The sequence below is a fragment of the Cryptotermes secundus genome, unplaced genomic scaffold, assembly GCF_002891405.2.
Source record: "Cryptotermes secundus unplaced genomic scaffold, Csec_1.0 scaffold92, whole genome shotgun sequence".
Lineage (NCBI taxonomy): Eukaryota > Metazoa > Arthropoda > Insecta > Blattodea > Kalotermitidae > Cryptotermes > Cryptotermes secundus.
The window spans coordinates 2,198,372-2,214,909 of NW_019728498.1; the positions used below are offsets into that span (position 1 = coordinate 2,198,372).

At 42.5% G+C, this 16,538-nt stretch overlaps 1 protein-coding gene across 1 annotated transcript in view; it reads left to right on the forward strand.

Moving 5' to 3' along the window:
• The first annotated feature begins 2,375 nt into the window (after positions 1-2,375).
• LOC111865140 (zinc finger protein Elbow) overlaps positions 2,376-16,538 on the forward strand; it is a 1,021,422-nt gene continuing 1,007,259 nt past the window's right edge. The window contains exon 1 of the mRNA XM_023852904.2: positions 2,376-2,473. The gene's annotated coding sequence lies outside the window, so the exon portion shown is untranslated. The remainder of the gene's footprint in view (positions 2,474-16,538) is intronic.

Here is a 16,538-nt window from a genome sequence, read left to right on the forward strand (position 1 = left end):
CAAGCTCTCTTTCTGTGCATTAAGAGTCAGTGTTGCGTGAACGGTTGTGAGGGACCCAGTTTTCTGCTGCTGATATATGTGCCAGTGAGTGCATGGGCTATGCTTTCAAATCGTCCATGCAAGTGGTGGACCTGGACAAATGAAATATGCAGTTTCAAATAATTCGAATGACAACAAAGTAACAGCTGATATTAGCTTGAACATTTTTGCCAAAAGAAATGCCTACGTTGAGCAACAACACAATTCCATACACATTCAGTCCTCAGCAGTGCCAGAAATTGTCGCGGATGGAGGAGACGGCGTCTGGACACCGAGGGTAACTGCGAATATATTGAATAATGAGTCGTGAACCCTGGTCCTCCGGCTTGGGAGGTGTGGATGTGGTTAACAGTAACAACTCCTCACAGCAAGAACACTGTGTGCTACGAAATGTTACACAGGGCTTCTGACTAGGACGGATTCAAGACCTAGACTTAGGTGGGAAGATAATATTAAGACGAATCTTAGAGAAATAGAGTGGGGTGGTATGGACTGGATTCATCCGGCTTAGAATAAGGATCAGTGGAGTGCTCCTGTTAACACGGTAGTGAAGCTTCGGGTTCCGTAAAATTTTGGACAGTTCTTGAATAACTGAGCGACTGACAGTTTCTCAAGAAGGACTCAGCTGCGTGTAGTTGATTGGTACGAGATAGTTTTTTATTGCTAGTGGGGTAGGACTAAGTCCCTTGTACTGCGGCCACTTCTGGCCTATTGTACCAGCCCCAAATGATAGGTGAGGGTGATTGTGGAGCAATTGGTAGAATGAAGATTGGCAGGGGAAACCGAAGTTCTCGGAGAAAACCTGCCTCAGCGCCACTTTGTCCACCACAAATTCCACTAGACCAAACCCGGGACCCGGGCCGCCGCGGTGGGAAGCCAGCGAATAACCGCTTGAGCTATGGCGCTACGAGATATTTAGTGAATAGGTATACAGTATACTTTCGAAGTGTCATTGCTCCCAATATGAAATACAATAGAGGTTCATGTGTCATTATATCACTATGGGAGGATCATCCTTATGGAACCTCGCTTGAAAGCTATTAAGAATTTCAGGCATACCCTGTGGTATTCCGTGAGCCCACATATTCATTGCTATTAATTCCTCCCGTAGTATATTCACTCCGATCTGACATTTTATTATCTATAGAAAACACCCCCATGCCCGTAAGATACAAAGGGGAAAGGGAATGCCAAATAAAATGAACTCAGAGAGTCAAACGTAAGACACTGTGTGGGTAAAGTGATTTTGTACACATTCCTAATTTATTAGTGTATTGTTGATAGTACGAAACTGCATGACGCTTGCTTAATTGTGAGTCCAACAGGACAGGCGTAAGGATACTACCCAAACGCATGCATTAGGTTCCATATATTTACTGGTCTGTGAAATTCTGGTGGCTGGTCACAGTTGCCGCGCAGTCTAAAGCATGAACTGTCTTCTCGCTCGGACGCTGGGATCGTGGGTTCGGATCCCACTCAAGGCAAGAGCGCTTGGTGTGTGTATGCTTTTATTCTGTTTATGTTGTCCTGTGTTTAGGTAGCGGCCTTGCGACAGGCTGATCACTCGTCCAAGGAGTCCTAGTGGAAAATGATTACGGATCTGAATAAGAGGCCAGGGCCCTGAATGGGCTGGAAGAGACATTGAAAAAAAAACTGGGTGGTATAGGTTCAGAACAGCGATTTTTATCTCATATTAAACCATATTCTCTTATGGTTGGCATTTGCAACACATTTACTTCCTTATGAGATACATTTCACTTAAAATCGTTTCATGTTACCTGATCTTGCATGTCGTTGTTACTATGACTGTCATTTCTCTTTCCCCCCCACCCGGCACTACAGCCCCAGTGGGCCTAGGCCTACCTCCATGAACTTCTCCGTTCACTTCGGTTTTTCTACATCTTACACATTCGGTAGGACTCCTTGGGCGGGTGATCAGCTCTCCGCAAGGCCTCTACCTGTACACAAACACAGACTAACGCACACACACAAACTAAACATCCATGCCCTGAGTGGGATTAAAACTCACGATCCCGGTTTCCAAGTGAGAGAAAACAGTACATGCTTTAGACCGCTCGGCTACCGTGACCGGCGTCATTTTGTCTTTCTTCTTCTTCTTCATTGGCGCTACAGCCCTCATTTTGGCCTAGGCCTACCTCCATAAAACCCGTTCACTTCGGTTTACTAGATCTTAGACATACGGTAGGACTTCTTGCGCGGGTGATCAGCTAGTCGCAAGGCCGTCATTTCTCTTTACCAGTACCAAATTAAAGCGTGTTATCCTGCTAAACAAGGAAAACATAATTTCGAATTTTCATAATGCTTTGTTCCAGAAGTTCATCAGAGAAGACCGTGAATAAGTACTGAAAGGAGGCACGAACTTTCGGAGGAGGCCCAAGTTCTCAACCGAACACTGAAATCGCCACCCTGGAAGGTAAGCATATATACGTATGTTTCTGAAGCCTAAGTCGTTTCACACAAGAGGGGCCTTTTTTATCTTTCTTGTTATAAAGTGCACAAATGCGTATGTATATATCCAACATATCCATGCACATATACAGAAGACCCCATAAGTTATAGGGTATAGATGACCGCAGTTATCTAGCAAGTTATGGAAAAATCTAAAGACTAAAACGTTGCTGCCGATGTAGTGCTACACTCTTTGCACATAAACAGTAAAACGGTACGGTGTTGTTGGCAAGGCCACAGTGCCTAATGTACGTTCAAAATAGGTTGGAGCGTTAGTGAAGGAGACAGGTGCATGCTCTATAGCAGGCATGTCCAACTTCAAACAGGTTGTGATCAACATTTTAGTGGCAAAACTGCCAGTGATCTACCACTCCCTCCTATCGTCGTACCTCGCTTTAAGCAAATATATTGGTAAAAATAACACGACACATGATGTTTGTTGTAAAAGCAACATACATTGAAAGTACAGACTTACCTTGTTCGTTGGGCCGCGCCATAGCTCAAGTGGTTAGTCGCTGGCCCGAGTTCGAGCCCGGGTCTGGTCAAGTGGGATTTGTGGTAGACAAAGTGGCGCTGGGGCAGGTTTTCTCCGAATACTTCGGTTTCCCGTGCCAATCTTCATTCCAGTAATTGCTCCACAATCACCCTCACCTATCATTTGGGGCTGGTACAATAGGCCAGAAGTGGCCGCAGTACAAGGGACATATCCCACCCCACTAGCAATAAAAAAATACCTTGTTCGTTAAGGACAGAAAAATAGGAATGACTAATACGTATTTTCCCTTCAAAATCTGAATACAATCATATTATATTACAAGTGAATTTACATGCTTTTCACGTATAATTTGCTTATAGGCCTGTGAGATAGACCAAAAATCGTCCCGCGATCAACGCGTTGGACATGCCTGCTCAATAGCGAACGAGATGGTTATATTTCGATGTAGGTGCTCGTACAGAAACGGCGTTGCAGTTTGGCCAACTGTGGCAAAATGTTGTGAGACCACAAAACCACACATGCATATGGAACACCACAAAGGCTTGTACATGCATTCAGTAATTATTCAAACTGGTGTCCGTCTTGTTGCTCACACATGCGAACCGGCGCCGTAAGCTAAGTAGACGTGTCGCAGTGTTGAAGGGTAATGGCCGCCCACGCGGCATGGTTGGCAGTAGTGCTTCGCGGACGGTTGTCGTACACCCACGGATGTCACGTGACCCACGGGAAAGATTCAGCGCTGTGATGTGTAGGATGTGGTTTCGTTCTTAAGCGAATAGTAATTCCATTGAGTGTAACCAGTTTAATATTACAAAAATACGTAAATACACCTTTACATGTTTCGGCCATCATTAACCTCCATGACAAGGTTCTCCAGCACCATAAGGAAATACTTTACATGTTCACATACACATGTCGGATGGAGATTTTGTTGCTAAGACAAGTGGTTTCATTCGGTATTCATGTTCCGTGTTGTGCCTGTCTGTCGTTCATTTCCACTCCCCTGCCCGACAACTGCCGGTCACGGTAGCCGAGCGGTCTAAGGCATGTACTGTCTTCGTTCTCTCGGAAGCCAGGATCGTGGGTGTGAATCCCACATAAGATATGGATGTTTGGTGTGTGTGTGTTTATTCTGTGATTATGTTGCCCTGTGTTTAAGTAGAGGCCTTGCGGCAAGCTGATCGCCCGTCCAAGGAGTCGTACCGTCTGTAAAATGATCATGAAAGTGAGAAATCCTACCTGTGTTCCAAAGTGGGAGCAAGAAGGGAAAAAACAATAGAACTGCATTGACCACCATTAAAGACACTGGTTTACCGCTTCTGTGTATTTTTTTTTCAGTGCCTCTTCCAGCCCATTCATTTCCTGGGCCTCATTAGTTCCGCCATCATTTTTCACAGACGGTAGGTATCCTTGGAAGGTGGATCAGCCCCTCGAAAGGCCGCTATCTAAACACAGAGCAACACAAACATAGGATAAACGCATGCACACACCAAACATCCATACCTTGAGTGGGATTCGAACCCATAATCCCAGCGTCCAAGCGAGCGAAGACAGTTCATGCCTTAGACCGCGCGGATATTCTGACCGGCTCCTCAATATGTATAATAGTACATATAGAGCATATAATTGTAATTAATAATAATAGAAATTCTAAGTAACTTAATCAGCACTTAGATCTTCTTTTTTACCATTTGTGAGTCAGGTCGAGTCAATCAAATCTACCAGTGGTTGTACTTAATTAAGAAGGGCAAATGTGTTCAACAACACGGATCCAAAACTCGCCCAACACCCGCCTCGTATTACATGTTCTCCGTAACTTTTCTTTATCGTCAGGAAATCATTAATTTTGTTCATCGATGCATGGGCCCGTTTGAAGTTCGTTAAGAACAGCAAAACGAAACTTGACCGATCAACTCTGCAATTGGATTGTCATTGCAGAATTGTTCCAAATTGTGAATAGGGACAGGACTTGCTATTTCTTATTTGCCGTGACTATATTTATAATAATACATCATGATTTTCTATAGCGATGACACATATCGATGTCGGATAAATTGAAACATAAATAATTCACCAGAATATAACCCCACTCTGTAAATACCTAGCCATAGCTAAAGCGCATTAAACGCGTATAATATCCAAGTTCCTTATTAAAACCGTCACAACACAACAATGTTAAGGTTAGTGGCTAGTTTTGCTCTAAAAGAAAGTGTATAATATTCCCTCAGCGAAGTATTTGTTACCTCGGACTGCTATAATAGCTTAAGTAAATAACTCCCCGGAGATGAGCCATTCTTGAGAAGCCACCAGTTGCGCAGCTATTCAAGAATTTCCTAACATTTTATATATTATTTATTATACTGCAATTGGGTTTTAGCCCGGTGGCAGTAGTACACAATAGGACACAACAGACAAGTAACACACATTACACTAAGTGACAACACGTTCAAACAAAACACAATACACAAAACACAACAATAAGGACATCCTACCACAATGAATACAAACCAAATACGATTAACAACTACAACAATTACAGAGAAATACAAACAACAATGTAATTCATTCATCAGTAATCTCGAGTATCATTTGCTCTGTGCTTCAAGTCGCTGCTGATGACGCTGCTTCCGGCATCAGTTTTTGGTTTTTGGTGTCTCTCTTCGTCTGATGCCTACCCTTTGACCTGTCCAGCAAGGGAGGCCCTGCCAGTAGCTACGCTACCGCTGGTTTAGCTCTCTTTTTATGTAACCCGAAGGTTTATTACTGTCTTCACAAGAGCACTCCACTGGTCCATGTCCTTAGAGTAATCAAGTCCATGTCACTCCATTTTATATCTCTAAGATACTAATAGCTTAGAATTACATTTCTTAAGGACTATGTGTTTTTATGATGTGGAAGATTGTAAATACCAAGGAGTAGGTAGGTGGACAATATTAAAATGGATCTTAGAGAGATAGGATAGGTTGGTGAGGATTGGATTGATCTGGCTCAGGATAGGGATCAGTGGAGGGTTCTTGTGAATATGGTGACGAAACTACGGGTTCCATAAAAGGCTGGGAAGCTCTTGAGTATCTGCATAATTTGTGGCTTCTCAAGAAGGGCTCAGCTCCATGAGTGAATGAGTGGAAAGTTGTAAATGGGAGTTCTTGCTAATCATCCCGTTTCCATACAGTTGTGAAATCCACAGTCATACTAAGAAGTTGCTACTGATTCTGGGGAACCGCGCAGGCGCAGCTTGTATTTCCATCATACTGAGACATCTCAGGGTCTCCCTCTCCTAAGACCATCTGGCTGCTTCCGCTAGTCACGTGGGATCTGCTGCGTTTGATTTGTCCAGTGACTTCCAGTGGACGATGAAACAGAGAAGTAGCCCTTAATGGCCTGAACGCAAGTTAAATTGTAAAGTTGTCCCTGCGCTTAACTAATTAAGCAATATACCATGAAGACGTATGGGGGGAGTAGATGTATAGATGCACGTACTCACGATCTCCGTACTGTTTGGAGGTGAGTGGTCAGCTTCACGCCACGGCTACTTTACCCGCGAGGAAAGAGCCCCCGTTACCCATTGGATAACAGGCTGGGTGGGCCCCAGAACCGCTCTGGACGACGTGAAGATGAGAAAATTCGTTACTTTACTGGGATTCGAACTCCGACCCCTTGGTCTTCCAGCCCATACCAGCAACGCTATCCCTGCTCGATAAAGAATGACAGGCAAAATTCACCCTGAGCTTAATTAATTAAACCCCATGCCATAATGACTTACGGGAGAGTGGTAATATAGCTCTACCATTCTTATCTTCGGCACTAGATGAAAATGAACGGTCAGCTTCGCGCTCCTGCCTCTAAACCCGCATGGAAACAGCTCCTGGTACACATTGTATAGGAGGCTGGGTGGAGAATAGAAAAATTTCTTGCCCCTACCGGGAATCGAACCTCGACTCCCCAGTCATCCAGCCTGTAGCCTAGTTGCTATACCGGCTGAGCTAATCAGGCTCAATACGTACAAAGCCCTGTCGTTAATTCAACAAATACACAAGAGTGAGAGGTACTGTGCTTGCTAGATTCTCCCAATGAGGCAACCCTCCCTTGCTTCACGCCAAGAGCCGAGATTGGAATCCTCTACCTTCAGAATAAACACAAGTCTGGAGCGGGACCGTTAATGCATGTTATTAGGTTCTTTAATTATGAAAGCAACGTTCTTCAAGTTTTCAGCGCTGTCCGCCTCGAAACAACATTGGCCGACAGTCGACAGTCATGTATTGGCCAAGCACGTTGTCAGTTGCATGTTCATTTGTGAGCACCGTTCCGCTGTACATACTGGCAAGTATTCCCAGCGCCTCAAGACTGCGACAGCACATGTCGACGGCTCGAATTTAAATGAAGATATAACGTCATAACTAAATTCTTCCTTCTGTTTAGGGGCTTGGTACGTCACATGCACACGGAGCAAGAGATCAGTAAGTCCACATGTGCATAAATGTAACTGGCAGGTTGAATAATATTGCAGAAGTTTAAATCTGAGTTTAGCATTTAGATCGTAGCATGTGTCTTGAAACTACGCTTTCGGAGCGTGAGTCGGGATAGCGCAGTCGGTATAGCGACTGGTTACTGGCTGGACGACAGAGAAGTTGGAGTTCGAGTCCCAGTCGAGAATTTTCACTTCTGCATGTCGTCCAGACCGGCTCTGTGGTCCACCCAACCTCCTATCCAATGGGTACCGGGGGCTGTTTCCCCGGGAGTAAAGCGGCCGGGGCTTGAAGCTGACCACTCACCTCCAACTAGTACCGAGGTCAAGAAAATGTGGATCTATACAGCCACTCCCCCATACGCCTTCATGGCGTAGTGCTTAAGTAGTTAAGCACAGGGACAACTTTACCTTATGCTTTCGGAGCTTGGTGATAGTACCGCATCATGAACCAAAATATGGAACTTTATGCTACCATCCTTACGGGCTTATGAAATGATGTCAGACGGTATAGTTGAACTGATGTGGGAAATTTGTTTTCACGTGAGAGAATAGAGTACAGATGTACGTCATTGGCGGTGATAGAGGATACAACTCCAATTCCTCTTTTTTGTCTTCATTCAGATCTGCATATTGAATAATTCTAATACGACACGTTGTTGTTGTTGTTGTTGTTGTTGAACGCAGAATTCGAACTGATATAGCTTACATCTGGCGATTGTCATCAAAATTCTCATTGTGTGTTTGTACATATCCTGTGTTAATATCCAACCGGCACTGTGTACACGTAGGGTTTGCAACCACCAGCGAATCGACGGCTGATATTAATTTGTGTGACCAGCTCCATTTGAATAAATTTGTCTTGACGTACAGTAGAGGCTTTGTGTGAACGTTGTGCACTATTCGACGTCCCTGCACGCCCTCTCTACTTTCCCCTCACTTCAACTGTTTTTCCTCTTTAATAAACGACTTCAGGCCTCAGCGTCACGTTTTGTTTATTATTCATGAGCGTGTTACAGGCGGAGGCTCGTTTATCAAAGGATCCTGCAGCTCTGATAAAATTAGATTAATGTGCGGATGTTGGTCACTATTTATTCCCGTCACCTGACTTCAAAGGGCCGGAACCCCTGCTCCTCTCCGTAATTCTCCGCTCTCTCTCCCACGTATGTTGGCCCATAACTTGTTTACGCAGTATGTAACTCCACCAATGAGAATACAGTATGCATCAGGGACCAATACGGTCCTGCTATAACTCTTTTTAGTTCCCAGGGCCCATTGCCTCTTCTAATGAAGTCACATGGGATCAACAGGAAGCTGCAATATAAGCACGTTAATGATATTGTTTATATGTCTTTTTTTATTATGCAGCAGGATCCGTGTTTCGTGTTATATACGCTGTAGTGGCTGGCTCATTTATTCTTGCCTTTTAGCACGCCAGCCATAGGAAGTCATGAAATTCAGCATGAAGATATTACCACCAGGGGTTTACCCCGTTGTATGCAATAAGATTAGATTATATTCACACGGAATTATAAACGTATTTTACAAACCGTAGGGGGGGGGGACTGTTAATTCCTCGCAAGAGCACTAGAACTTGTGCAAATTAAATGGGGACTACCAACCATATTTTGAGGGCCATATTATTTTCAGTAACCTTCGCTACAAGTCTCGGTAAGTAAGTAAAGTAAAGCTATCCCTGTAAGAGGCCGTGAAGGCCAATAGCGTTGTGAGACGTTGAGGGTCCCACATTATCTAGACAACCGGCTGTCAGCCTTACGCGCCGGCCGCGCTTTACTCCCCAGGAAAATTTATTTAATTAATTCCTGGTACTCATTTCTGTTAGAGGCTGAGTCGACCCCAGGGCCATAGTGCGGCTGGAAGGATTAGGTCAATTGAAAAACATCCAATGACCTCATCGGGACTTGAACCCGCTACCTTCTGACTTGTAACATAGCCTCTCAACTAACTACGATACCGCGTGCCCAGTACAAGTCTCGGTATAGAAACATATAGATCTGCATTGGTGGTTAATAATGAAGGTGTCAAAAGATTGTAGTGTCGCTCTCTGGACAATATGTGTATTTTGTGACGTTGAGACAGCCAACAGTGAAGATTCCAGTACACAGGCTGCAGAAGCACTGGAGGTACACGGTATGCACCAGTGAATTCCAAGTAATTAATCTGTTAGGTCTGCCTGTGTACGTATGCCTATGTATAATACGAAAATAAACACACTGAATGCATTCAAAATTTTAGTTGGAAAAGAAATAGATTGCTTCAGAAATCCATGCATAGGTAAGGTAAGAAAGAAGGCAAAGCTATCCGTGTAACAGGCTGTGGAGACCCATGAGGTTTTGAGAGGTCGAGGCTCCCACATTTTCTAGACAGTCGGCTCACAGATGGCGGTAAGGTTGTCTGTCTTACCCGCTGACGTGCGCATGCAAGGATTAGCTTCATTTAAATACCCAGTGACCTCATCGGGAATTGAACCCGCGACCTCTCAGCTTGTAGCATAGTGCCTCAACCAACTGCGCAACCGTGTGCCTCACCATGCATAGGTAAGAGGATGATATTAAAATGGATTTTAAAGATATCATCAAGATATCATATCAAAGATATCATCATATCCGAAATTGGCGAATAAGTTATGCCCACGTAAATCGTGTACGATGGCAGTAATAAATGACGATAAATGGGTTTTGGATTGATGACCGGATTTATTGGGCTCTGATGCAGTGCGTGACTACACTTTAGAATTAGCTGTTACACGCAATTAGTGTCCACAGTCACGTCTTCACTGCCGTTGCTTGGTAGCGACTTGCAACGGTGGACGTTACCCTTCCTTTGGGTTCTCGAAACGTGTCCAGCCTCGGCTATGAACTCACAACGACTGACCTGCAGCAGTCTCCTAACTAGCTCCAACAAAAGTCAGAGTCAGAGTTATTTAGGACTGGCGGTTTACCGCCAATCAGTTCATTTTGGAGCCAAGCCCCTTGAGGTTCACGACCATATCCCCCCCCCAATGAACCCTTGGGGCCATGGTCCTTATGTAACATCCTCTCTGGCGAGAAGGTGGGTTTATCTCTTACGAATAAGTTTCGCCTTTGTCAAGTGTATGTATTGCACATAGAGTATGTTATTAAAAATTCGTCCTTGTTCACTATATAGAAGTCCTCCGTCAGACCAGGCTTTGCGAAGCAGATCATGCCTATCTTATCTTGTACAACAGCAGCCTAGTCGAAATGTCGTAACCTTGACCGCCACCAAGTTTAAACCTCTTATATGTTCTACGTCTGGCTTCACCTTTTCCTATACCGCGAATATTTTCATTTTCATGATTTTGTATGACTTCTGCTTGCTGCCTGCACAATTTTATTATATAATCGTATACATACGGACAGTTGAAAGCCATGTGCGAATCGCTGACCGTCGTGCACCTTGGGAAACTTCCAATGGTGCGGAGAACCTTGTTTCGTAGGCGCTGTAATTTTAAGGGGTAGGTGTCTGTTAACTCGTCATGTTTGTAACATCTCGGTGCGAACCACGCAGAAAGCGTCCCTTCCATTATTGCTGTATTCTCTTGTTGCCATGGAAACATGCTTGTTTGCGGATCCGTCACCTAGCAAAGGCTGTTGTATAGTTGCTTATGTCGCCGACGTTGCCTAGCAAGGGATCTAGAAACCACACTAATTCAGTATTACATCATTTAAGAGGCGAATAAGAATGTTTAAGGCTATAATTATAGGACCGCATAGAAAGGGAAGAAATTCGGGGTGTACACAGACGCACAGAGAGCAAGGTGATACCATAAGCCCCCTTGATATGACACGTACCGCATACAAAACTATTAGGAGAGGGTACGTAGACAGCAAAGCGATCTCATATGCCTCATTTTGTTCTTTCCAAATAATGAACGTAGACTAATGGACAGGAACACCATTTTAATTGTCAAGTTTTCTTAAGATTCTTGATAAGTTTTTCACACGTTTATGATACATAATGCACAGTCTGCTATAAATGCATATGTTCAATAAGTACTGGCTCGTAAATGAGTTATGACGAGTGGCGTAACTCAGATATTTATGTATCATTTTAATTCTTACATTGGGGTTTGACACAGGTCTGTCTGGTAGAGTTAGGACGGTTATCTTTTCAGTCTTTGTGTAGTTTCGCTATTGTCTAGTAGGTTCACTGCCAGTGCATTGGTGTGGTTTTGTAATTTTCCTGAGTATTTGGTATTCCACTTTTTTATTTCTTTGAGAATAAATTACATTTTTCGTTGGCACAAATTACGGTATATGGTAAGTTTACACATTTTGCAACAGGGAAATTCCCTAAAGTGTAAATGAGCCCACAACTTCTCCCTGTTTCCGTTGTGTTTCCCATAGACACCGCTGGTGGGAAGCCATAAATTAGGTCTACCTTCCTCGGCTTCACTATTGCAAAAGCGATAAACCACTTATTAATTGGAAATTACTATAAAAATTCAATTACTTTATTTTAATTGCGTTATTGCTCCCTCGGTATACGGAGTGTGGGGATGCACCATAAATTTCTCACACCTGTAATTCTGAGGAAGCGCCATAACGTAGTACAGCTGCAGGGAATGAGCAGTTTTAGTGCGTTAGGGAATTATCGCTATTGGGATCACATCAACATACATCAAACTTAATTAGGCCGTCTGTTGCAAGGAAGTGTGACGCTTTAATAACCGGGTCTGAATCCTGTTAACTGGAATTTGCTATTCGATTACATCATGTCTGCAATCAACAACAATTGTGCCATCTGGCGCGCGTTGACAAATGACTGTAACCTACCTGGACGATCAGTTTCGACAAGCAGGCCGTGTCATATGGGAGCACAACCGCATGAACAATTAACCAACGAGTTATGTAGGCCTACTGTGGGTGGCGGTACGCGCCGCCATTTGTCTCCCACTTACTGTTTATTGCAGGCCTACTTTCTTTCTTCACAAAAAAATTTAATTAGTATTATCAATGTCTAGAGATTTTAGTAAATGTTTTTGCCATGATCCTATTTACGTTAATCAAGAAAGATACGTTGTGGAATATTTTCTGTAATATTTTTAGGATATTATTTATGCTTGCATGTAGCGCAAATAGTTTCACGTTTAGAGAGCTAAGTCTCGTTTGTACCTCATCTTTAAATCCCTGATAATTTATATAGTATAATAAGTTTGAAAAATTAAAACCCCCCTTGTTGAAAGTCTGGCATAAGTTCTGGATCTTTATGTGTTCATCTTTTAGGACTTTTGCTTCATTACATAGCCTGCCTGATTTCCACGGTTTAATATACCAAAGTAAAATATGTTTATCTTTCATAAATAGGATTTATGTCCTATATAAGTATAATTACTTTATACGTATGCACATCACTTTCTCGAATATCCTCAGTGACTCACTTACTCACTAGCGAGAGAGCAATTTCCAAGTTTTTCTTGAAATGAACCGATGAATTAAATTTCCACTTTAATGGTATCCTAAGTCCCACCACCGTAGTGACAAACTCCTTCCCGAATCAGTCCACACATCACATTTTCCCAAGAATATTTTTAATTGTCTTACATCTGAAGCTACGTTCACAACACGGCCTCTTTCTTTGAGGTTTGCTTACCAAAATTTTGTTTGCATTTCCTACGTATCCATGCGTTCTGTATACAATCTCATTTCATCCTCCTCAGTTGAAAAGTAACCGCCATATTATTTATGGTTTGGACCGATTTTTTGAACGTTTAGGGTCCACAAAAATGCGGCAACACTTGAAGAACTGAGAAACTGTCAGCTCTCCTAGGAAGACCATGAACCATGGAATGTTTCAAATGGTTGATGGATCGTCAGGAAGATGGTGCTGTGGGTCTAGAAGCATTAACGGATAATTCCTTCCCTTTTTACTGCTTAATGGCATTGAAAACTGCGTAAAGTAAATCGCGATAAGATGAAATAGCGGGTGGTATTTTAAAAGAAAGGTCCATGCCTGTTTTAACAGTGTTTTTCAGGTTCATTTGGAGAAACAAAAAAAAAATCACATTATACTCACACGTTTCTTCATAATGTCATAATTGTGATCTAGGCACTGGTCGTATATTGTATTTTACTGTTTTGTAAAAGGAATTTCATTCTACGGTTAGTTCCTTCAAACTTTTTGGCGTATTCATTTCCGTCTCCCCTGCAACTCACTCTAAATTTTTTTCAAATTTTTTCAAAATTTAAATTTGTAAAACTCTAAGTCTTTCAGGTTACATGTCTTTATGTTTCACACAACATGTTTCGGCCTATTTTGCCATCATCAAATGCGTTAAAAATGTTTGGTGAAATTGCCGCACTTTATGTACTGTCGTAAGTCTTTCTAATTTTAGAATTTAATCTTAATCTGAAGTACAATTTCAATTTCTTTGCCAGCGTGTGTTGCTGACTGCTATATCTGTGACATATGATAAAGAGTTGGGTTAGTATTTATTTCTGAAATACTTTGATGTTGTTTTTAACAAACTTAAATGCTACTTACATCTTTTTCTACTGTGCATGTTTCCTTCTGGTGTGTCTTGCAGAAGTTACGAGCGTTCTGGTTGGTTCTCTTTTATGTAGAGTGGATGGAGTATTTATGCTGCTATCTAGTGTTTAACCCCTTTAAACCTGTCTTGAAACCTGGGATTTTCTTTGTTAACTACCCTGAAATCTTCGTTCTGTGATTATCAATTCTATGTGAACAGTTCTTGATAGGAATTTGATTTTTATGCGAATTGCATCTGTTGTCTTACCGTCGAATAAAACAGATGGAATCGTGGAAAATTTTACCTCGCCGTGCCAGTCGCATAGACATTAAACAGGAATAAAATTATGTAAAATCCCTGTAGCAGGCCGTGGAGGCCCATACGGTTTTGAGACGTCGAGGCCCCCACATTTTCTAGACAATCTGCTCACAGATTGCTGTAACGTCAGCCTTACGCGCCTGCCGCCCTTTACCCAAAGGAAGATTCCTGGTACTCATTTCTTTTGAGTCTACCCCAGGATCATAATACAGCTGAAAGTATTATGTTAATTGAAAAACCCCATGACCTCAGCGAGAATCAACCCCTTGACCTTCCGGCTTGTAACATAGTTCCTCAAATAACTGACAGTCGCATAATATTATAAAAGTGATGGGATATTTCATGCACTTATCGTAAGTGATGTTAATTATAGGAACGAATTAACAGATAGCACACTCAGCACACCGCAAGGAAAGATTGTTGATATTCTAACAGCTCTTCAATGCCTAACATGAGGATTCTGTCTTAATGCGGCTCCCCCCAGGGCCAATATCAAAATTCCTATCTGATGGAGTAAAGACACAGCATAACTTTTCTTCCCGACTACACAAGCCAGAACAGTCCATTTCCCATAGACCTCTCAGAACGCTTTCGTAATACCTTGGCTCCAGCCCACTTCACAAGCAAGACTAGAGGGCACTGCTTAGGAATCTTCAGAAGCAGAGATGTTTCTATCAATTTCCCTCGTAAAAGTGGGTCCTCTCCAATGTCTCGCTCTCTCTGTCTTTCGCTGTTTCAAGGGGTTAAGGAGTGGATTCTATCCTTTTCCGGGACTTCGCTTGAAGCAAAACTTTTATTCTTTTCCTTAAGAGGGTGTACTGCCATCTATTAGACTTTCGCTAGATATTTCATACTATTTTTTGCTGTAGCACGCGTTATTATAAATGACTTCATTAAAATGTATCACTGTGGTGCCAGATTTATGTTTCAGTCTCAAATAAGAGACCAGCCCTTAATAAATATTACAGAGCGCAAAAGAAAAAGATGCACTTACAATTTGTTCTATAAGAAGAAAGTGTTGTAAGTTCTTGGGGAACGAAAGGAAGGAGGGGGTATGTCACATAACTCATCATCTTGGGAACCTCCGCCGTCACCCCACACCGGTGCATGTGATGTTCAATACTGGCGCCGCGGGAGACTTCCCATGAGTCCCCTGTCGCATGAACAATAGCGCAGCGGGAAACGCAATGACACCGCCAGTTTGGGATGGCATACGGACATCAGTCACGCCATGCTAACAGATGATATCTTCTCCATCCACTGCAGAAGTATTAGCTGATGAAACGTTCCGCTGTTCTTATTATTTTTGTGTATATTATACTGCAGAATATTACAAAAAGTTAATCAACTCCGTCCAGTGTGACTGATAAAATGTTTTTTTTTTGTTTCATATTTAATCTTTCATCCCAGACACGTTTCGGTCTCAGAGACCATCTTCAGAAGGATATATCAATACGGGCAGGAACTAGTGTGTATTAATTTAAATAATAGAGGAGCCTTCCCTTATTAATTATTCACGCACCAAGTAAATGTGGTTATCACGAAATGTCAGGCTAATTTTGACTGGTATTATTTTGGTTGATTTAGAATAAAGGTCACTGTTTACGTAAAATATTCCACTCGCGGTGATCAACGTAATTTGGAAAGGTTTGATGCTCCTTCAGATCCGAGCCACCGACCAGTTTCACTGCACACGGTGGTCCGAAGTGTCCCGAACACACGACTGTTTTAAGTGCGACGTCCAAGTCAGTTGCAATCATTTCTTATCGGATTGTCTTTGAGACCCATCTTGAAGGGTGGAGGGGTGGTATGGAGCCGAGGGTTACGGTTCTCTTCCCAATATGGACACGGCAAATTGACTAGCAGGTTTAAACCTGATCATTCTCATTAATACGAGGAAATATTTTAGGTAACTGACTTTTGAACCACTCTATATATTGCTGAATATGTGGTACAAATGATCGTGACACAACTTGAGGAACGCCTTGGTATGTGTATGGCCGATATTTCATAATCAGCCTACCGAAAGCTCCTAGTGCTAGTGTATAATTGTGTTTGTTTGTTTGTTTGTTTGTTTGTTCCTTAAGCATAATCCTATGAACATACTGATATGTTTCTGTTGGTCGTACTTCGTTAATTACTGTCGTGGTGCCATATTGTGATTGCTTGTCAAGTAAAGAAATAACAATGGAAATGGATCAATTTCTGACCGTAAAACATATTATTGTCCAGTACTACCT